The following is a 22,958-nucleotide window of genomic DNA, read 5'->3' as shown; positions in this document are numbered from 1 at the left end:
TTTATATATTTCGTACTCTCAAGACACGACTCGAAATTTGACACACGAATCATTTGAGAAACAAAGTGGGGAAACCCTATTTCTCAAGACTAAAAATTAACTCTAATTTTCTATATGTAATACCAATGATTTCATGGGTTTATATAGAATCCAACTTCTACTTATTAAAGAGATGTAACTTTTCATCTATAAGCATACATCACTTATAAAGGGAATATCACTTAAACAACATAACCTTTCTAAGAAATTGATTAACACTATTTTTCATTCAATTATTAAAATTATATATTACAATATTTCAAATTATAATATATAATTTTCAACGGCCTGAGCATAGGCAATTTCTTCAATTTGTTAAAGATCCGAAGCCGCTATAGAATCGCCCTTTGTGATATTCCTTAACAAGAAAGGAGTTCATGTATGTGAGATTGAGAAGGCGTTGCGAGTCTGGTTTCCAGTTTAGAACAGAGTTCTTGAGCACAGGCAACTCCAACAGTGTAGGAAATTAGAGAATCAAAGAGTGAAGAGTTTATCCAGATCTGAATATTCTAATCGTTCTCAAACCAAGCCACAAGTTGAAGATTCAGAGTCAAAGTACGATTTCCTGAAGAATCAATAAGATACTTATGCGGCGCCACCATAGATCCATCAATTATTTAGGTGAGGTTATACCGGCGAAATATTGAAGCGAATAAAGCACTCCTGTAAGATAATTCATGGTTGTGAGCTTAATTGGAACCATGGATCCAAAGTTTTGAATTGTGATTGAAGAAGTGAATGAATTAGGGCACGAATTTGGGGGTGGAATAATTGGAGTTCAAGTTGCAAATGCAATTTAGGCCAAGTAGAAGACGGTGGCGGGAGAAGAACTTGCACAAAAGCCAGAGAAGAAAACAAGGTTCGAGATGACGAGAAAGAAAACTGTGCAAAGGATAAGGTTCTATTTTGGAAATTAGGTTACCCACGGGATTATTTAATTTTTAATTAAAAAATAATAATCAAACTGCCTAACTGCCGCTTAGATCGTGTAGGTCTCCACCGATTTTTCTAAATGATTTTCCCTAAATTGCATTGGGTCTCCACTGTCTAAGGCGATTTTTAAAACACTACATAAGAGCATCTTCAATGCAATGACTCAAATATAATAATTTGAGTTCAAATATAAGGCAAAACATCTTCAATCTACATGAGTACCTAAAATTCATATTTGGGTTTTGAGGCAAAGTAGGACTCTAGTTTGTGTTTCGTTATGAGATTTGGGTCCTTAGTGAAGCCCATGCCAATGAATTTTTATTCAACCAAAAAAAATAGAATTTGAGTTTTGACTCCAACCATCTTATGTACATACCCAAACTATCAAAATTCAAAATTTGAGCTTGTCTATTGATTTCTCCTCCGATGCAAAGATTCAAACCTTAAAATTCAAAATGAGTTTTAAAATTTGAATCTTTGCATTGGAAAAGAAAACCAAAATACATAATCTATTACCATTTTGGGACCCAAATATAAGAATTTAGGTTTAGAAATGTTTTTTGGGGCAAGTCTGCATCCTAGATGCTCTAAGATCATTATTCTTATCTTTCGAATATCCAACGTTCCAATTACTATTATTGTTTCTACTCAGCTGGGCTTTGATGCACGTGTTGGAGAATAAGTAGTACGGACTGTGAGAAGTACTAGCTATAGTCTGAAGGCATACATTTTAAGGGTTCGAATTAGCTGTGCCTTTTGGCTTATACGGCTCAGTTTGCTTTGCATGGCTTAATCCCTTTTTACCAGCTATATATAGGTATTGCTTGCCGTGTGCTTTTAGCTTCTGCACAAGCAAGAATACCCGTGCTTCGCTGCGGGCTTTATAAACGTTAAAATTTATAAATGATAGCTGGAAACATTGAGAATAGTTTTGTTCATTACTTAAACAGTAGAATATGTACAGGGAAGATTTGCATTGACTCCACATTAAGAACTTATGTACAATAAAAAAGGCCTACACTCAATTTCACGATTGAGCTTAAAATCCTAAATACAAAAGCAGCAAGGAAAATGAACGGAAAACAAACATTAACGACCAAAAAAGCATTGATGTCCGTTAAAGTAAAAAAGCTTAGGCGTTCACCAGTAACCCAACTTGAACAGCGTTGTATCAAGCCTTTCCTCTTGTGGTCTAAAGTCACTATTAATAAAGCCTCCTGTAAAGACAAAATTTAGAAGTCATCTATTTGAGTAAAAGATGAAAACCTTCCTCCTTTTGACATGAAGAATAGCAGAGTCTGTAACATAACCTTTCTGAAAACTATAGTAGCACGTTTCCCAACAAAATTTGCAATACTCTTCCAGCTCATTCTGCAAACCAGTGGGGACTAATGATAGAAGCGTACCATGGTAAATACATCTAAAAAAATAGTTCGAACTAAATTTTCTTGCAAAGTAGTGTTAGTACTGTCATCTTGGCCTTTTTTGGACCCAATAGACAAATCTTTTTTTTTTCTATATTTTTTAACAGATGAAAATCATTTTTAGAAATTGGATGCGGAAAAACACAGAATTCACAATGTTTGCGAGTAACACGATGATAATAGAAATTAATAAGACATAACAAAAGGTGTGAAATATTCATGGAAATTGCGAAATTAGAAGAAATTTGTAAATGTTACTTGAGTGTTTCGTAGTCGTTGGAGTAGCGTTCAAGCACATCAAACCAAGTCTCTCTAGCACTTGCAATAGATCTATTGAAACGGTCCTAATCAGTCAAAACTTAAAAAAAAATTAATCAAAATTATCAATTATGGTTAAGTTTACTTGACTCCATGGAGTTCATGTTTAATTGTAGGACCAGATGCATCCATTTCATTCAAATCAAGAAATACAATGCAATCAAATTAATAACAAAATACCTGAATTCGAAGACAAAGCCAGGAAACTTCAAAATCTTCAAGTCTTAAATAGATTGGAGCATAGCCCTACTTTTTGCAACAAAACAACCATTTTTTCAGAAAATTACAGGAAGATAAATAAAATTGGAAACCAAATTACTTCAATTGATTAGGGAATCTGCAAATTGCTACCACTCGATAATTTTGCAGAAGGTACAATTCTGTTTCATTTTCCTGCAACAACAGCAAGTACAATTCTGTTTCAGTTCTCTATACTAACCCCAACCCACTTCTTCAATTCCTTCTTATTTGTCTATCTTAAACAAAAGGAACCTCATGACATTTAATCCTTAATTATCAATTATACCAAAGTATTTTCGAAATACATAAACAACGAAATTCAATTGATGAACTCAACAAATGGCCCTTCAACACATCGTTACAGAATCACAACTTACCTTCCAAATTGGACAAAATGCAATAAGAAAGAATTGCAATGTTTTGAGACCTCTTCGGATCAAGCACACACCTAATCCATAAATTTTCCTTAGAAAAACATTTTTCAAAACCCCTGAAATTTTCATCAGCAGGCATGAATATCTTTTGGTAAGCTGTTCTCAGGCTTCTGATCTAAATCCTTGGCCAAAGGAATAGAAGCTCTTTTAGACATGCAATTAAATACAATGAAATTTAAAATGTTTACTATTAAGATGAAACATTGATTAATGAATACCTCTGCAATTAGAATGAGAATGATATCAGATTTAGGAATTCTATTTTTAGCACATAACGTTATATTGAGAAAAGAATTGTGAATTCTGTAAAGTCATATTTGAAGGGAAGTAGGTAAACTAAAACTAAAACTAAAACATTGTAAGGAAATAAGAATTATTACATGCTAAAAAATCCCAGTTGTCAGTTCCTTCTTGTTCACTTCGTGAGATTATCCAATTAAAACAAACAAAAGATAAATTAAAGGAGAAAATCAAGGGAGATAAATTAATTACATTCTTCATTGACCTAATATTGAGCAGCACAACAGTGACAGTAAAGTAAAAAGTGGCTTACAGAGGAATGGGAAGAAGGGATTCTCCAATCCAAAATAAACACAAAGACAAAGGCCACAACTTTATCTCAGTAATTAACTCCACCACCAATAAAATTTCCAAAAAAATGAAGTGATTCAGTAATTCGAAGCAGAGAATGGTAAAAAGCAAGAAAATTTGGAGGCAACCTGAATCCAAATCGACCTTGTTATGCGCAAACTGAACAACTCCATCCATCAACCGAGCTATGAGGCAAAAGGGTGCTAAACGGGTTTAAAATATAAAACAAACTAGCCAAAAACACTCGAAAATACCGTAAAAATTAAGCATCAACTTACCTATGATTCACTTTACATCGTAACAGAGGTGTCCGACTCGGCGACGTTCGACCTGAATCAAGTCGCCAGACTTTGGCGACTGAAACCCTAACATTTAATACTTGAAAAGGTCTTTATGGTTCTGCATAGAGAAGATCAAATAAAACTCCTGATTACCTGTTGTTGGAAACAAATAATAAACATACAGGGAATTTTATAGAAAATTAGGATTAGATTTTAACGGTTCTCACCCAAATTCAACCCAACCTTCAACGATTCCAGTTCGTATAACCTCAACTTAGCATCACACAGAAGAATGTTAAACATGCAACATGGAAACGAACCAATCCCCTAAACTTTTGAAATTGGGGATGATTTGAATATAAAACCTAGAAGGTTTTAGAAAACGATTGAAGCCCGTAATTTAACGCGGCAGTGGCCCCTAGTGGTCGCGGTGGTTCCGCTGCAAGAGAGAGTAATTGAAATATGCAGAACGAAAAACCATAGAAACGACAGAAAGAAAAACTCAAAATTTTTAGTAAAATAAAGAACAAAAATCACTAATCACACAACCAAAATTAATAGAAATAAAAAATCAGTATGCACGAAAGACCAAAATAATCTTTGAGGGGGAGGAAATTGATGAAACATCAAACCTTGAGAACTTGATTTTCTGGGCAGCGAGTGGAAGAGCAAAAACGGGCCTGAAGGGAGTGAGTTCGGTTGGATTCTAGGGCTTGATAGGTGTGCATGCAATCGAAATCGTTGATGGGGAGAAAATTGATTTCGTGCAAGAGATTTTTTGTTCGAATCAAGTCGAGCAGGAAGGAAGAGAAAACTGAGTTTTTCACTTTAGGTTGCTAATCATGATTTTTAGCAAGATAAGGGGGGAGAGAGAGAGAGAGAGATAGAGAGAGAGAGAGAGAGATAGAGAGAGAGAGAGAGAGAGAGAGAGATAGAGAAACAGAGAACTGGAGATCGGAGAGCCATCAGTGCACGAAGAGCTTTTGTGAGGCAGAGATCGAAATCGAAATAAAAAAAGGAAGGCTCGAGAACTTCTGGAACCATGCAACGCGTCGACATCTCATAGAATCAAAGGACGCATGGATATCAGCGGCATACATGAAATAACATAAAATCAAGAAGGGCAAAGTCGGAAGAATACTGTGCTTTATGAACAGTGTTTCAGTTGTTTTTCTCTTTTAGTTTTAGTATATACAAACAAAGAAACCCGCGCTCTGCTGTGGGTTTAAAACTGTAACCACAATTTAGCACACCCATTTTAAGTAATGGGACTAATTAACCTTTCTAACAATGATTAGCAACTAAAACTGATCTACAAATTAATAAAAAGAAAAGACCAAGTAAAAAACTGAACACTATTAGCATATTCATATGTGTACATAATTGCAGGTCTATAAATTTTATCATGAGTTCAGGTGTAAACAACTTGATTGTGCTCATGTAAAAAAAATTTAACTCGTTATAATTATTTATTCATGTAATAAATGAGTCGATAGATCCATAAACAATATGGAAACCAAATACACATTGAACACTCTATACCTCCCATGTACAAACAAATTAAAGGGGTCATATTGCAGAACAGAAGTATACCTCCTGCAGCAAGCTTAAGCTTCGCCTCCAGTGGAGCAACGATGGATTCAATGGGTAGCATTTCATCATCTTTCTGTGCAGCATGAACTCTTCAAAGTCTGCCTTCTGCTGCAATATCTTGATATAAAACAAAACCCCCATAATCAGATTAATTAAGGTTTTTTCTTCATAGTTTCATGTACTTCAAAAGATATATGATGTAAATTATACTTGAGTATTGTCATTGTGTATAAAAAACTAAACGGATATGTCACATTCAAATTTAAGTAAGCTGATTACCAAAATACTTTAAACGGTTCTTCAAATTATCATTGTCGTATATCATGGCTATGCTGACATATCACTCTTTTTTCCAAAAATACATGCAGAAATTTCAAAGAACCTTCAAAAGAAATTGTTTCAGAACAGGTTTCATCTCAACCGACTCTATAAAAATCAATGATTTATAAAGACTGTTAAGTGTATCTATAAAGTAAAATAGGTGGAAACCTTTATCGGATAAACTATCTGCTCAAATATTCTGTACGTTTGATCAAGGTTCACATTCATGAGAGTCATTTGGAGAGCAAGACTAACAGCACCTTAGATGACCATCCGACCTCTGGACTTGGGGCTGGTTTGGTATTGCTGTGCTTTGAAAAAAAGCTGCTGTGAGAATAAGCGGCTGTGCTGTGAGAATAAGCGGCTGTGAAATAAATCAGCAGAGTGTTTGGTAAACTTTTTTGTAAAAGTGCTTTTGGAAAGAAAAAAAGCAGTCTAATAGTGGGTCTTTTCATTAAAGAAGCACTGTAGCTCCGTGTGCTTTGAAAAAAAACCAGTTTTCCAAAGCTGCAAATAGCAGCTTCAGCTTTTTCCTTTGATTTCCGCTTATTCTCACAGCAGCTTCCAAAATAAGCCCTTTTTTTCAGTTTACCAAACACATAAAACCCTCACAGCTTTTTTTCATGGGTGCTTTTTTTTTAAGCACCTCACTCCCAAACTAGGTCTTGGTAGTCCCATCTCGGCGTTCCAAAAGTTATGAAAAAAAATCAATACCAATTCAAATTCATATGCCAAAATTATCAAATAATGTTTCAATTAGCTTAATTTCTATGACCTCCTCAACATTTTGGAAAGGCAATCCAAAGCTGCCCCCTTGAGAGATTGAGTGACCATTTTCTGGCAGCTCAACAACCAATACTTCTCAAAGATGGTCCTAAAACAAAGCTTCACCTGCATCACTTAACCCATGATCTATACACCCAAAATCAAACAATCAGATTTACATACAAAAACTTAATATGTGCTTACGCCCCTCCTCTTTGACTTTGAACTCCCCTGCATATTTTTAAAAAATTACAGATTAAATTAAATAAAAACAATTCAATAAAATTAATCACAAATTTCATTTGAGTAATCTTCAAAATCGAGAGATTGTATGCAGGTGAGTTATGGACAATTTACTATGGCACAGCCAAGTAAGGACCAATTTTAAAAAGTAACATGAAGTCAATGTGTACTGAAAAGAAGAAAATGAAAAATAGATAGTAATATTATCACAAAAACAGTAGCAAGAGACCTTAATTAATTAAGATGGCTTATTTTAGTGAGCAAAGAAAAGCTAACAATTAACAAATCATGGATTTATTTGAGAAAAAAAAACCACAGGATAAAATAAATTATTTCTTTCCAAAAGAGTATAAAAATACTACCAAAGATTCAAAAATATCAGTTAACACAAACAAACAGCAACAAAAGGCATTAGACATAAGGTAAAGTACCAAATACTTGATCAAAGAAAAAAGAATCATTTACCTATACGGCTCTAACCATGTGAGAGGGGAACTTCCTCCTTCACATTTAAATGGTGTATTGAAGACCAAACATGTTTCTTTCCAAAGAGAAGTGCCTGATGAAGATTAAAAATATATATATATAATTCAGGTTGCATCAAAAGAAGTAACAAAGTGGATAAGAATGGCAAAGCATGAAAATTGAACACGATGAATTACTGACATGAATAAATTTTCTATCATCAACCCTACATCTAATTTGACATAGTACAACAATTAACCATTTAAAAGAGTTGCGTAAAACATTATTGATTTTCTGAATTTGGTAGACATACACTATCTCTTTGCTTCAGTAGTTGAAAAGAGAAATGGAGAAATCATGAAAGTGTATATAAAAAGTTGAACCTTATGGGAGAGGAAGAAATAACTCTATAGCTAGCAAACTATTAGAAATCCTGTTTACAAATTTACTCACGTTATCAACAATGCTAGCCATTGCCTCCTCTCTCCTTTTGCGTTGGGATGTATAAGTTTGTTTTCAATAAAACCCTGTAAGAAAGGGAAAGTAGAGGAAAGTTTAATGATATAAACAATAGAACAGATCGCATAAGTTCCCTAAACTGCACAAAATGTAACTATTAGTAATAATAACCAATGTAGTTTGAGAGAAGGCTAAGCTTAATACTAATCAATTTAGCTTCAAATTATTTTATTTTCAGTCTTCAAATTAAGACTAAAGATTTAACACCCTACAATATAGTTTCAATTGTTAAAGATAGTAGATTGAGGTTCTTTGAATCATGTTGGTATTGGTTTTTGGTCTTACAATATAGCAATCCAAAATTAAGACAAATTTGAAAGAATTGAGCCTTATTTGGTCTTACTCATCACATGCTGCTTCCCCATTCAATACAAAAGTAAAATAAGTGAGAGGTTAGTTGGAAGATTAGTTGGAAGAAAATAATAATTAAAATCTTGTTCACGGGCTCTCCTCAATTATGTCTTATCCATCTAATATTTCAGTAACACTCTCTTAGTACTTAATTACTGAATTTGCTAGTCTAGCCTATTACGTAGTCCGAATTTTAATCAATCTTTACCATCTCATTGATTAGAGTTGGTCTTGAAGTCAATTTACATTGTTCACCTCTCAGACAACACTATAATCGATTATTAAAGAAAATTTTCTAAATGACCAAAAAAAATATCCGTCATTAGATTTGATATCAAATTTATAGTCAGTTATCGGGACACTATTATTTACCCTCTATCTATTAGTAGCTAAATATTCTCACCAGAGTGTTACGGTGTTATACAAATACAAATTACAATACATCTCAAGAAACTCAATAGAAACTTACTCTACAACCAACAATGTCTTCGCCACCACGGTCACTGCCTCCTGCTACCTCTCCTGTTACCACTGCACCTCAATTACCATCGTCATTTCCTCCACTTCTGCAGCCACTGTTGCCGTCAGCAGGCTGTTAAGCATATCAATATTTGCATAAGATGAACCAACATTTGAAAAGTATAAGCAGATGAACCAACACAGAGAGAAAACTCCTAAATTTACAGCAAGATGAAAGCTTAACGAAAAAAAAATTTGGGTAAAAAATACCTAAATTTACAGAGATATGCAAAAATAGGGTGCAAACATAATGTGCCTCGTTTTTAATGTGGGTCAGTGAGGGTAAGAGAGAGTTCCCTTGATGTTCTCACTCTCAGTACGACCTTGCTTGACAGAGATATGACCTTACTACCAAAATGGAAAGAAGCCAAAACATCATTGGTAATTACATTGGATATATGCAACCTGCTATGGGAACCATGTGGATCCCTGAACATTGCATGCATATGAAGATACCAAGATTCACGCTAGCTAATCGTGGAGCTCTGCACCAAAAAATGGAAACACTACAACAATTTATAAAAAAACTTGTTTGACAAATATGTTTGAGGTTACCCACACATACAACAACAACAACAACAACAAAGCCTTTTCCCACTAAGTGGGGTCGGCTATATAAATCCTAGAACGCCATTGCGCTCGGTTTGGTGTCATGTCCTCCGTCAAATCCAAGTACTCTAAGTCTTTTCTTAGAGTCTCTTCCAAAGTTTTCCTAGGTCTTCCTCTACCCCTTCGGCCCTGAACCTCTGTCCCGTAGTCACATCTTCGAACCGGAGCATCAGTAGGCCTTCTTTACACATGTCCAAACCACCGTAACCGAGTTTCTCTCCTCTTTCCTTCAATTTTGGCTACTCCTACTTTACCTCGGATATCCTCATTCCTAATCTTATCCTTTCTCGTGTGCCCACACATCTAACGAAGCATCCACATCTAACGAAGCATCCTCATCGCCGGCCTTATTCTCGTCCTATAAAATTTTCCCTTGAGCTTCAGTGGCCTACGACAGTCACACAACACGCCGGATGCACTCTTCCACTTCATCCATCCAGCTTGTATTCTATGGGTGAGATCTTCATCAAATTCTCCGTTCTTTTGCAAGATAGATCCTAGGTAGCGAAAACGGTCGCTCTTTGGTATTTCCTGATCTCCGATCCTCATCCCTAACTCATTTTGGCCTCCGTTTGCACTGAACTTGCACTCCATATATTCTGTCTTTGATCGGCTTAGGCGAAGACCTTTAGATTCCAACACTTCTCTCCAAAGGTTAAGCTTCGCGTTTACCCCTTCCTGCGTTTCATCTATCAACACTATATCGTTTGCGAAAAGCATACACCAAAGAATATCATCTTAAATATTAAGTTTGTGATCTTCACTAGATTGCTCCGGTCATTAGTGTGGATAAGTATGTAAATGGATAGAGACAGGAAGCAAACACAAGATGTACGTGGTTTACCCAGATTGGCTACGTCCACGAAGTAAATGAGTTCTCATTAATTGTGAAGGGTTTACACAGTACATAGGTTCAAGCTCTCCTTTAGTGAGTACAAGTGAATGATTTAGTACAAATGACATTAGGAAATATTATGGGAGAATGATCTCGTAATCACGAAACTTTTAAGTACCGAAGTGTGGTATCGTCTTCACTTGCCTTATCTGTCTCATAGGTAGATGTGGCATCTTCTTTGGAAGTACTATTCCTCCCTCCAGGGGTGGTATCTTTAACTGGTGGAGATGTACAAGGTAATGTATCAATTTCACTTGACGCTTACTTGTAGTTTCAGGCTTGATCAAGCACGATACAAACCATGTAGTAGGAGTCCCCCAAGTCGCCGAGCTAGGGGATCTGCTGAAAGAGGTGACAGACAAGGTAAGCAATCAGAGCTCCAAGCAATCAGTCCCATATCAGAAGTTTGATTTCGAGTTCCGGTTGATTGTTATCCTTCTCCTTATCTTGCAGACAGCATGAAGGATAAAGAGAAGAAAAGGAGAAAAGGTGATATGAGATACTTTTGCTTTTGAAGAAGTAACTTTCCACAGGCTTATTCTTGAACTGGGCTGGAGGGTTTTCTGGTTTCCGCCAGAGTATAAGGCCGACTGAAGAATTTGAGGGTCAAAACAAGTCCATCAAATCTAGAGTACGTTCGACCCTGCTGATATGGGATACTTTTGCTGTTGACAAAGTAGTGGATGTAACGGCACGTGTTCTGTTGCGCTTGTCTCCATATGCTTCCTTGTATCCTTCTCACTTGCCCTATTTGTTCCTCAGGCAGATGTGGTATCTTCTCGGGGAGCATAAGATGTTGAAGATGAGTACTCGAGAGCAATGCCAGGTAAGTAATCAGGTAAGGGGTTCCAGGCAGTCAGTTCCGAACTGGAAGCTTGATTCCAAGTGCTGACCGATTGCTTTCTTTCTCCTTGTCTTGCAGGTAAGAACAAGGCCAAAGGAAAAGACAGGGAAAAAACATGATATGGGATACTTTTGCTTTTAATCCTGATGATATGAGATATTCTTGCTCTAGTGTAGCTTGTTTGCAGAGGTATTCTCGGGGGAAAAGAAAGCTGAGTATTTCGAGAGGCTTCGTTGGGAGTGCCCTCTCAGATATGAGGAAGGGTTGAGCATTTTTGCAGGTCTGCCTGTCCGTTGAGGATGGAGGTCGACATATATAGGAGTCTCCCTAACAACAAGGAGTAATGTTATTCCTTTACCCTGCTTGGTCATAGCACGGTAGTGGGAGCTGCCAGCTTCACGTGTTTTAACTCTGTTATAGCACTTTGAAAAAGTGGTCTGTGGTATCTGGAAAGCTGATGTTACGTGTGAAGATTACAAACAAGCTTTATCCAAGGAGATCTGGCTCTCGAAGTTGAGAAAACGGTGTGAGGATTACAAACAAGCTTTATCTAAGGGGCTCTTGAAGTTGAGAAAGCGGTGCCTCTTCGGTTTTCGAACAAGCAATCTTGTCGAGGATCTGTCTCTCGAGATTCGGAGAACGGTGCCTCTTCGATTTTTGAGAAAGCAATCCTGCTAGGAGTCTGGCTCTCGAGATTCAGAGAGCGGTGTCTCGTTGTTTTTTGAGAAAGTAATCATGTTGGGAGTCTGGCTCTCGAGATTCGGAGGACGGTGCCTCTTCGATCTTGAAGCAAGCGATCTTGTTGGGAGTGTATTCTCGAATGTGAGTAAAGGTTAGGCCTGTTTGCTAGTCTACCTTGCCACGGAGCACAGAGGTTGACACACAGGGACTTTCCAATTATCCAGCAGTGGTCCTGTTCCTTTACCCTTGTGGGTAATAATATGGTAGCTAGACCTTCAAAATTTATGTGTCTAAACTTTGTTAGTGATGTTTCTTTGCTATTCTTTTACCCTTCTTGGTCATAGCGATGTAATGGGAGCTGCAAGCTTCACGTGTCTAAACTTTGTCAGAGATTTTTGGCAAAGTTATTTGTGGTACCCATGAGCTAATGTTGCGTGTGGAAAGTGGATGATTGAACAATAACATTCACGTGCTTTCTACTTCACCAGAAATCTTCGACAGAATGCCCGTAATTTTCGCAAAGTTGAGTGTGCATGTGACAGGTGCTGACAAGGTTGAAAAAGCAGGTGCCTCTTTGATTTCTGAGATCGGCCCTCGTGGTCTCTGAGCAGCCCAGCTTTTGAGAAAGCAAGCGCCTCTTCGATTTCTGCGATCGACCTTCGTGGTCTTTGAGCAGCCCAACCTTTGGGAAAGCAAACGCCTCTTCGATTCCTGAGATCGGCCTTCGTGGTCTCTGAGTAACCCAGCTTTTGAGAAAGCAAACCCTTTTCGATTTCTGAGCAGGCGCCTCTTCGATTTCTGAAGCTCCATCGAGTGCAGACTTTTATAGAGGCTGGTATTAAGTTCCAAAGCACATTTGAATCTCCACCAGTAGAAGCTCCCTTCTTACATTTCTAAGATCTTGATTTGTCCGACCTTTTCTCTCTTCAACACCTTTGAAAATGTCTGGCCCCTCCGACCGTCGTTTTGACTTGAACCTTGTTGAAGAGGCAGCCACGCCTTCTCCAGACAACATATGGCGCCCATCCTTCTTATCCCCTACTGGTCCTCTTACCGTTGGGGATTCCGTGATGAAGAATGATATGACCGCTGCGGTGGTGGTCATGAACCTTCTCATTCCCAAAGATAATAGACTACTTTCCAAACGGTCTGATGAGTTGGCTGTTAAGGATTCTCTAGCTCTCAGTGTTCAGTGTGCAGGTTCTGTGTCTAATATGGCCCAACGCCTATTTGCTCGAACCCGCCAAGTTGAATCATTGGCGGCTGAAGTGATGAGTCTCAAACAGGAGATTAGAGGGCTCAAGCATAAGAATAAATAGTTGCACCGGCTCGCACATGACTATGCTACAAACATGAAGAGGAAGCTTGACCAGATGAAGGAATCTGATGGTCAGATTTTACATGATCATCAAAGGTTTGTGGGTTTGTTCCAAAGGCATTTATTGCCTTCGTCTTCTGGAGCTGTACCACGTAATGAAGCTCCAAATGATCAACCTCTGATGCCTCCTCCTTCTAGGGTGCTGTCTAGTACTGAGGCTCCGAATGATCCCCCTCCGGTGCCTTCTCTTTCTGGGGCTCTACCGACTGCTGAGACTTCTCCTAAGCAACCTTTGTGAAGGCTCCCTCTTGTTTGTTTATTTTGACTCATGCATATGTACATATTTGTAACTTATTGGAGATATCAATAAATAAGCTTTGTTTCATTTCAACGTATTGTGTTAAATACACCAAAGTCTTCTTCACTAAGTTCTTTGAATTTTTCTTTTGTTGAAGCTTGTATGTTGAAGCTTTGTGAGTGGAGCATGTAGGTTGAGGTAGTGTTCCCTTAATTTCCCGAGTGGGGAAAACTTCTCGATTGGAGACTTAAAAAATCCAAGTCACTGAGTGGGGTCGGCTATATGAATCTTAGAACGCCATTGTGCTCGATCCTGTGTCATGTCCTCCGTTAAATCCAAGTACTCTAAGTCTTTTCTTAGAGTCTCTTCCAAAGTTTTCTTAGGTCTTCCTCTACCCCTTCAGCCCTGAACCTCTGTCCCGTAGTCGCATCTTCTAACAGGAGCGTTAGTAGGCCTTCTTTGCACATGTCCAAACCACCGTAACCGATTTTCTCTCAGCTTTCCTTCAATTTTGGCTACTCCTACTTTACCTCGGATATCGTCATTCCTAATCTTATCCTTTCTCGTGTGCCCACACATCCAACGAAGCATCCTCATCTCCGCTACACCCATTTTGTGTACGTGTTGATGCTTCACCGCCCAACATTATGTGCCATACAGCATCGCCGGCCTTATTGCCGTCCTATAAAATTTTCCCTTAAGCTTCAGTGGCATACGACGATCACACAACACGCCGGATGCACTCTTCCACTTCATCCATCCAGCTTGTATTCTATGGTTGAGATCTCCATCTAATTCTCCGTTCTTTTGCAAGATAGATCCTAGGTAGCAAAAACGGTCGCTCTTTGGTATTTCCTGATCTCCGATCCTCACCCCTAACTCATTTTGGCCTCCATTTGCACTGAACTTACACTCCATATATTCTGTCTTTGATCGGCTTAGGCGAAGACCTTTGGATTCCAACACTTCTCTCCAAAGGTTAAGCTTCGCATTTACCCCTTCCTGAGTTTCATCTATCAACACTATATCGTCTGCGAAAAGCATACACCAAGGAATATCATCTTGAATATGCCCTGTTAACTCATCCATTACCAACGCAAAAAGGTAAGGACTTAAGGATGAGCCTTGATGTAATCCTACAGTTATGGGGAAGCTTTCGGTTTGTCCTTCATGAGTTCTTACGGCAGTCTTTGCTCCTTCATACATATCCTTTATAGCTTGAATATATGCTACTCGTACTCCTTTCTTCTCTAAAATCCTCCAAAGAATGTCTCTTGGGACCCTATCATACGCTTTTTCCAAATCTATAAAGACCATGTGTAAATCCTTTTTCTCATCTCTATATCTTTCCATCAATCTTCGTAAGAGATAGATTGCCTCCATGGTTGAGTGCCCTTGCATGAACCCGAATTGGTTGTCCGAAACCCGTGTCTCTTGCCTCAATCTATGCTCAATGACTCTCTCCCAGAGCTTCATTGTATGACTCATTAGCTTAATACCCCTATAGTTCATGCAATTTTGTACGTCGCCCTTATTCTTGTAAATAGGCACTAAGGTGCTCTTTCGCCACTCGTTTGGCATCTTCTTCGTTTTCAAAATCCTATTGAAAAGGTCAGTGAGCCATGTTATACCTGTCTCTCCCAAGGCTTTCCACACTTCAATCGGTATATCGTCTGGGCCTACTGCTTTTCTATGCTTCATCTTCTTCAAAGCTACAACCACTTCTTCCTTCCTGATTCGACGATAAAAGGAGTAGTTTCTACACTCTTCTGAGTTACTCAACTCCCCTAAAGAAGTACTCATTTCATGTCCTTCATTGAAAAGATTATGAAAATAACCTCTCCATCTGTCTTTGACCGCGTTCTCTGGAGCAAAAACCTTTCCATCCTCATCCTTAATGCACCTCACTTGGTTTAGGTCCATTGTTTTCTTTTCCCTTGCTCTAGCTAGTTTATAGATACCCAACTCTCCTTCTTTGGTATCTAGTTGCTTATACATATCGTCATAAGCCGCTAACTTAGCTTCTCTCATAGCTTTCTTCGCCTCTTGCTTCGCACTTCTATACCTTTCACCATTTTCATCAGTCCTATCCTTGTATAAGGCTTTACAACATTCCTTCTTAGCCTTCACCTTTGTTTGTACCTCCTCATTCCACCACCAAGATTCCTTTTGGTGTGGAGCAAAGCCTTTGGACTCTCCTAATACCTCTTTTGCTACTTTTCGGATACAGCTAGCCATGGAATCCCACCTTTGGCTAGCTTCCCCCTCTCTATCCCACACACACTGGGTGATTACTTACTCTTTGAAAATGACTTGTTTTTCTCCTTTTAGATTCCACCATCTAGTCCTTGGGCACTTCCAAGTCTTGTTCTTTTTTCTCGTTCTTTTGATATGTACATCCATCACCAACAAGCAATGTTGATTAGCCAAGCTCTCCCCCGATATAACTTTGCAATCCTTACAAGTTATACGATCCCCTTTCCTCATTAGAAGAAAATCTATTTGTGTTTTTGATGACCCACTCTTGTAGGTAATCACATGTTCTTCTCTTTTCTTAAAGAAGGTGTTGGCTAAGAAGAGATCATATGCCATTGCAAAATCCAAGATAGCTTTCCCATCCTCGTTTCTCTCCCCAAAACCATGGCCACCATGAAAACCTCTATTGTTGCCCGTCTCCCTGCCCACGTGTCCATTTAAATCTCCTCCTATAAATAACTTCTCCGTCTGAGCAATTCCTTGCACCAAGTCTCCAAGGTCTTTCCAAAATTTCTCCTTCGAACTTGTATCCAACTCTACTTGAGGTGCGTACGCACTAATCACATTGATGAGTTCTTGTCCTATTACAATCTTGATTGCCATGATTCTATCTCCTACCCTTTTGACATCTACAACATCTTGTGTCAAGGTCTTGTCCACAATGATGCCAACACCGTTTCTCGTTCTATTTGTGCCCGAATACCAAAGCTTAAACCCTGAGTTTTCTAGATCATTTGCCTTAAGACCAACCCACTTAGTTTCTTGTAGGCACATAATATTAATCCTTCGCCTCACCATAACTTCCACTACTTCCATAGATTTTCCCGTTAAGGTTCCTATATTCCACGTTTCTAAACGCAATCTACTCTCTTGAACTCTACCCTTCTGTCCTAGCTTCTTCATCATCCCCCGTCTAATAGGATCAAAGTACTTCTTTTGTGTGTCCTGTGTAAAGTTGATAGGAGCATATGCTCCCAAACAACTTTGAGTGGAGTCGTTCGAAAAGAATTTTCTATGGCCCCCTTGCTCATTTAACACTGCATCCGGGTGCCGATGGAGATACAGCGACCCTTGCTCACTTATCACTGTGCACGGGCCACACAGCATGCCACTTACGGGTGACGTCCTAGCTTTAGCGCGATTTCATTCTGGATTCATTGTCATAAGGATTCGACGTAACTGTGGAGTGCTGGCTGTCGACTACCTGACGCTCTCCCCCTCCTCCTTTATCCGGGCTTGGGACCGGCAATGTAAGATAAACTTACACAGGCGGAGTTAGGTTACCCACACATGCAGTATGAAAATATATAGGATGTTGTTTAAATTGAAAATAAGTTTATATATAACCCTTTAATTTACCTTTTTCTCCAATAAAGCCCTGATGTCTCTTCCCCTTCTTTTTAGAATGTCTTACACTGCAGATCGAGTCCATATTCTTCCTGGAAAATCCAACCTCATTATTAAAAACCAGCAGAGTAGCCGGAGCTCCACTCCCAGTTATGTCCTTCTTTGTCATCACAAATTCCAGTGTTGGTTCAACCCCTTCTTCGTATTCATTTTCTTCTGCATTCTGCAAATCAAAAACCCACAATTAAAATCCACTAAAAGAACAAAACCACAATTGTGTTCAACTTCAATTGATGCTAGTATCGAAAAATTGAAACTTTTTCACCTTTTTTTAGAGACAACAAAAGACCCAGAAATTGTTTTGATTTTCGAATAAAAATCAACGAAGAAACAAACCCAGCAAATAAAATTACACAAAAAAAGAAACCCACAAATTAATTCGAGTTTCATTGACGTGGGTAAGGAAAAAAATGAAACTTTTTCACTAATTTTTGGAAAAACACAGCAAAAATTTAAATACCTGTATGAGCTTAATGAGAAAATGGTATGTCTTTCTGGTACAGCTCGGCAGATAGGCTGGTGACTACATGGTGAAGGTCAAGAGTTAAAGAGAAGTCTAAATCAGGGAAGAAGATGAGTTTTACCCGATGACTCGAGTCGGGAAGGAAGACAATGGGAGTCAGCAACTCAGAATTTCAGGCAAACATAAAGAGAATATGAAGAAATAAGTAGTTTTGTACGATGCTGAAAAGAAAAACATGGAAGAATAGAGCTTGTGGTTTCTGCGAGAGAAAGCTCGTTGTTTCTGGAAGCAAAAGGATAAAAGATCAGCTTTCCCGTCCTTCTTCTTCTTTCAAGATTACGAACACATGTGTTCGCGTCAGGAATTTCCGTCGGGGATGTTTCCTGGCCGACGAGCGCACAGCTCCCCAGGAGGTTGGCGCCGGTTGAGGGCTGCTGTCGGGCTTCTGCTTTTCTGTCGGGCTTCGTCGGGCATGTCTCGTCGGGCAAGGCTCTTCAGGCAAGGCTGAAAGAGAAGGACAGAGTTAACTTTGAGAGGTGCCTTTGTGGGGCCTTAGGTGTAGGCCTTGAGGCTCATAATCAAGGTTAACTTTTAAGTACTCAGGCGTGCCACTGCCATCTTCAGCATGGCAGATGTGAAATGGATGTCGAGTTTTAGTTGTATATATGTATATACCCGAGAAACCGTGTTAGTTATGATAGGTGCCTTTGTGGGGCCTTAGGTGTAGGCCTTGAGGCTTCCTATCAATAACTAAACCAGTGCTCGAACACATCATATTTGTGCTCGTGAGTGCAGGAGTCTTATAACTATTATACTTCTGATTACCCGAGTCCGAGAGGTAGAATGAACCCAAATAGGTGCCTTTGTAGGGCCTTAGATGTAGGCCTTGAGGCTTTCCATTAGAGTTTGTTCTTATACTCAAACGTTCTAGACCGCAGAACGGAATGAATCCAAATAGGTGCCTTCGTGGGGCCTTAGGTGTAGGCCTTGAGGCTTCCCATCAGAATCCATTCCATGCTTACGCGTTCTATGATAATCATAATATAATAGAAATAAGACTAAGAGGTAGGTCGATTACTTGCGCCCCAAGTAACTTCGGACTTCTCGTTTATCAAGGATTGTCGTGGATGGGTTAAGTCCACATAAGGTTCTTTTTTATGCCTTGAGGCCAAGGACTTTTAACTGATCAAATTTACATGCCCGAGGGCTTAGAACTTAGATCTGGTTTGAACAATGAATATATATTCAAATCGGATCCGAGTACTGAGAAAGCCTTTTAATAGTCATCTTGCTAGAAATAACTTGAATATAACTGGAAGTATACAACATATTGCTAGGCTAATGAATGAAAAGACAAAAACACAAAGAAGGTCGGGCAAGGTTTAATCTTGTCGGGCAAGCCTGGTCGTCTTGCAGGTTCCTATCTTTGTGGCTTATTAAGGGTCTGAGAGCTTTTTAGGGAGAGGTAAGGAGAGGAGTTTTAAAGAGAAATCAATACTACAGCAAGGTTGAACAGGGTAGCATTGTCCCGAGAGGGATGAAGGCTTGAGCTGACTACAGCTTCGTTCTGAAGGCAAATCTGGCTTTGAGCAGAGTTTGTGCTTGCATTTGTTTGTTTGTTTGAGTGTCCTTAATCCTGATTTCTCTTTCTTCTTTTATAGACAACTCAGCTTGGCCTCTTGTAGCAGCAGCCTTACCCGAATGCAACTTGAGAGGCAGTGACTCATCAGCTATATTACTTGTTCTGCCATTATAAAGTACTTTATGGGTTGTATAGCTGGTCAGTCTATACCACTTGGCTTTTGGGTAGGTGAGCAAGTGGTCTTCATGAGCTGCACCAAGTTAGAAAAGCCCATTTTCTGCTTTCTGGGCTTTGGCTGGGCTCTCCTTTAGGCATCCTTTTGGGCCAGCCCCTTTCCTGAGCCCAAAGTTCAAGTTTTGATCCAAACAACGTGTACATCACCAACACGTGTAAATCAGGAGTAGCACCAGATAAAGGCACCAACTGAGATTTTGGCAGAAATGAAATAAAACAAATTAAGTAAGGGCAAAAACGGAATGACACTGTGCTTATGAATAGTGTTTTAGGCATTTTTCTCTTTTAGTGTGTATATATATATATATAATTTGGTGAATAGGGTTTTGGATATATGTATATTCCCAGAACATAGAACCATTCATTATATCTTGAGTCTGGCTTTTGATGTACGAATCAGTAGTCAAAAACCCAAAAAGATAAAATTACTCATTACGTAAACAGATAGGAAAAAAAGAAGAAGCATCAATATTCAATGCTTTTCACTAAAAATTAGTAAAGATCGATGATCCACTAAAAAAATTATTAGAAATGATGAAAGATATTTTCTTTGTTTAACAAATTTGTTATTTTTGCAAGACTATAACGGCATTATTATACGAAATTTTGTTACCTTGATTCAAATTCTTATTTAAGTATATTCCATGTGATCACTGGCTGACGGGCATTGATTAGAATAAAAATTATGAAAAATTTCATCCTGATCAAGATCAACTATTCAGAGTGATTAATATTGTTAGTTAACATACGTATACGTGCAAATTAGGGTTAGCAAAACCCTTGTTTGGAACAAGGTACGTACAATTTCACCATAGAGGTCCAAAAGGCACGAATCATAGCGGGTATGTTACAACCTTTCTTTCTGATGGTCACATCGCGTGCCTCAAGCCAGGTGCTGAGTTTCAAAATCTCTTAATAGAAACAAAAGCATCGATTTAATAGGCACACATCACATAATGCAACCATCTCTGTGTAAACAAAAAAAGCCTTCATAATTGTGGCCTTTGGCCCATCCCCTGCACCATTTAAAGCAACTCCATCGTTAGTTATTGCCTTGGGAATGGGCAACCCAATCCACTTCCTTCCTTCCCAAAATGCTCAAGTCCACTTAGACAATTGGACTCAAGGCAAGCTCGATAAAGAAGTTAGACAATAATCATCTAGCCTAGTGCCATGCCTATTTGATGTAAGGCTAATGCCAGCCACAATTTAAATTATTAAAAATATAAAAAATGATAATAAAAACTAATTTAAAATATAAAAAATCTTAATTTTTTTCTATAAATACCTAACTATGTTCTTCCACTTTACACTACATTTCAATATTTTCAAATACTTTCAATGTGACAACCCGTCCCTAATTTCCTATGTAAAAAAACTGATTTGTCCTTGATTGCCAAAAAGGAATCTAACGTGGACATGTTATTCGGCTTTTAGTTTATTTTTTGAATTATCGTAATTAAATAGTAATCAATATTACGGACGTGTCACGTGTGAGCGCAAACTGGACTTGAATCAGGTTTTGTAACGAAGAAATTTCGCTTAGTTAAAGTACATTAACAATGGGCAAAATTGTACACGGGTGTACTAATTATGTAGTATTAATTAGTAGTGTTAGTGTAAGTGGGTTAGGTTTGGTTATTTAAAACTCTGAAAGTGGAACTTCCATCATCGGCCTATACCTAAAACACTATTGAGCACTAACGTATCAATCATTCCTTTAGATTGTATAACAATCAGAAATGCACCATTCCTACCACACTAACCGAGCACTCATCCCATTATTCTAAACAGACAGTCATTCTCCTAATTGTATGCTATCAATCATTCAGACACTTACAATCATTCTCTATCCATCCTTCTCCTTTGCATTCTCTCTCCCTCAACCCGTACCCTCTCTTCTCTTTGCAAACCCAAGAAAATCATCCAAACACAGAAAATCTTCAAATTACCACCATCCTACTCATCTCGCCCTCACTAGTCCATCCGTATAAACATAATCGAAAACAACTGAGTTTCAAACGTCGAACTCGAAAGCTCCGACTCGGATCAAATTTTCTCGACGATTTTCCGGTCGAGTTACAAAGTTTTGGAAGGTCTAGAAGCTCCTACACAACTCCCCAAGATCCCTAGTACAAGTTTGAAGTTAAGCTAACGTGAAAACACACGAGTTTGAAAAGTCAGAGTTTTGTCCGTACCTTCCAAGCCAATTTCAATCAATTTCCGTCCACTTTTTGTACTTTCAAAAGGTATAAATTTGTTCTACTCATCATAAGCTTCATTTATATATAAAGTACGTCAAAACTGGTTGAAAAATGAGTAAGATATGAAATTTTGAAAATTAACGGAATATTCTGTCAGATCCTGACGGAGGTTCATTGGAGAAGGAGGAATATTCTGTAAAAGTTAACGGAATATTCTGACTCCGTTAACTGACGATGTTAAAAGTAACGCCGCTATGACACGGTTAAGTTAACGGAATATTCCCTGGAGATCTGCCAACGCAAGCAGGCACGTGGCCTGTGCATAGGAGCATGTGTGGCCGCTAGCCTGGCTGCGCGTGGCAGTGCGTGATGGCACGTCCGACCTCAAGACGGCGTGTGGTCGAAGTGTACGAGTTTGTGATATCGCATAGAATGTTTTCGTATATTTATACTCTCGATTTGAGCAAACTATAATGGGATTTTCCTAGCTTTTCATATATGTGTTAATAAATTGATTAATATAATTGTTCCACTTTTAGAGACCTTTCAAATACCTTAAATGTGGGGGAAGTCTATTTCCTAGCAAATTACTTATTAATAAGTCCAAACATATGTTTTGATGACTTAAAACTAAAAAACAACTACTCTCAAACATAATTTCGCCCCTACTCTTGTGCTTGTAGTTCGATAGACGTCCATCTTCCAAGATTCAACAATCTATAATCCGAAGTCAAAGCACTTCAATCTTCAGACTCTGGCGAACTTTATATATTCCGTACTTTCAACACACGGCTCGGAATTTGACACACGAAGCATGAGAGAAACAAAGTGGGGAAACCCTATTTCTCAAGAGTAAAAATTAACTCTAATTTTCTATGTTTAATACCAATGGTTTGATGGGTTTATATAGAATCCAATTTATAGTTATTAAAGAGATGTAACTTTTCATCCATAAGTATACATCACTTATCAAGGGAATACACCTAAACAACATAACCTTTCTAAGAAATTGGTTAACACTATTTTTCATTCAATTATTAAAACTATATATTACAATATTTTATTTTGTAATATATAATTTCCAACAATCCCAAGGAGGTATGAAGTCAAGCAGGGCTAGGAGACTACAAC

At 38.3% G+C, this 22,958-nt stretch overlaps 3 long non-coding RNA genes across 4 annotated transcripts; all 3 read right to left on the bottom strand.

The window, feature by feature from the left end:
- Nucleotides 1-1,919: 1,919 nt before the first annotated feature.
- LOC126609892 (uncharacterized) lies at nucleotides 1,920-4,166 on the bottom strand. Of its 2 annotated transcripts, XR_007618314.1 has the most exons (4): nucleotides 4,108-4,166; nucleotides 3,332-3,503; nucleotides 2,655-2,960; nucleotides 1,920-2,189 (listed from the first exon to the last, which is right to left on the bottom strand). It is a non-coding gene; the product is annotated as an uncharacterized LOC126609892 (long non-coding RNA). The 2 variants fall into 2 exon arrangements; XR_007618313.1 differs by lacking the exon at nucleotides 4,108-4,166 and having other exon boundaries at nucleotides 2,895-2,960; nucleotides 3,332-3,627.
- Nucleotides 4,167-5,703: 1,537 nt separating this feature from the next.
- On the bottom strand, nucleotides 5,704-6,211 carry LOC126609894 (uncharacterized). Its single transcript, XR_007618317.1, has 2 exons — nucleotides 6,133-6,211; nucleotides 5,704-5,970 (listed from the first exon to the last, which is right to left on the bottom strand). It is a non-coding gene; the product is annotated as an uncharacterized LOC126609894 (long non-coding RNA).
- A 1,364-nt stretch (nucleotides 6,212-7,575) lies between these two features.
- Nucleotides 7,576-9,265, bottom strand: LOC126609891 (uncharacterized). The gene is made up of 3 exons (XR_007618312.1): nucleotides 8,987-9,265; nucleotides 8,101-8,174; nucleotides 7,576-7,741 (listed from the first exon to the last, which is right to left on the bottom strand). It is a non-coding gene; the product is annotated as an uncharacterized LOC126609891 (long non-coding RNA).
- Nucleotides 9,266-22,958: the final 13,693 nt, after the last annotated feature.

Source organism: Malus sylvestris, chromosome 17 (assembly GCF_916048215.2).
Source record: "Malus sylvestris chromosome 17, drMalSylv7.2, whole genome shotgun sequence".
NCBI lineage: Eukaryota > Viridiplantae > Streptophyta > Magnoliopsida > Rosales > Rosaceae > Malus > Malus sylvestris.
Note: the sequence above shows the minus strand (reverse complement) of the source record. Positions and strands in the feature narration are given on the sequence as shown.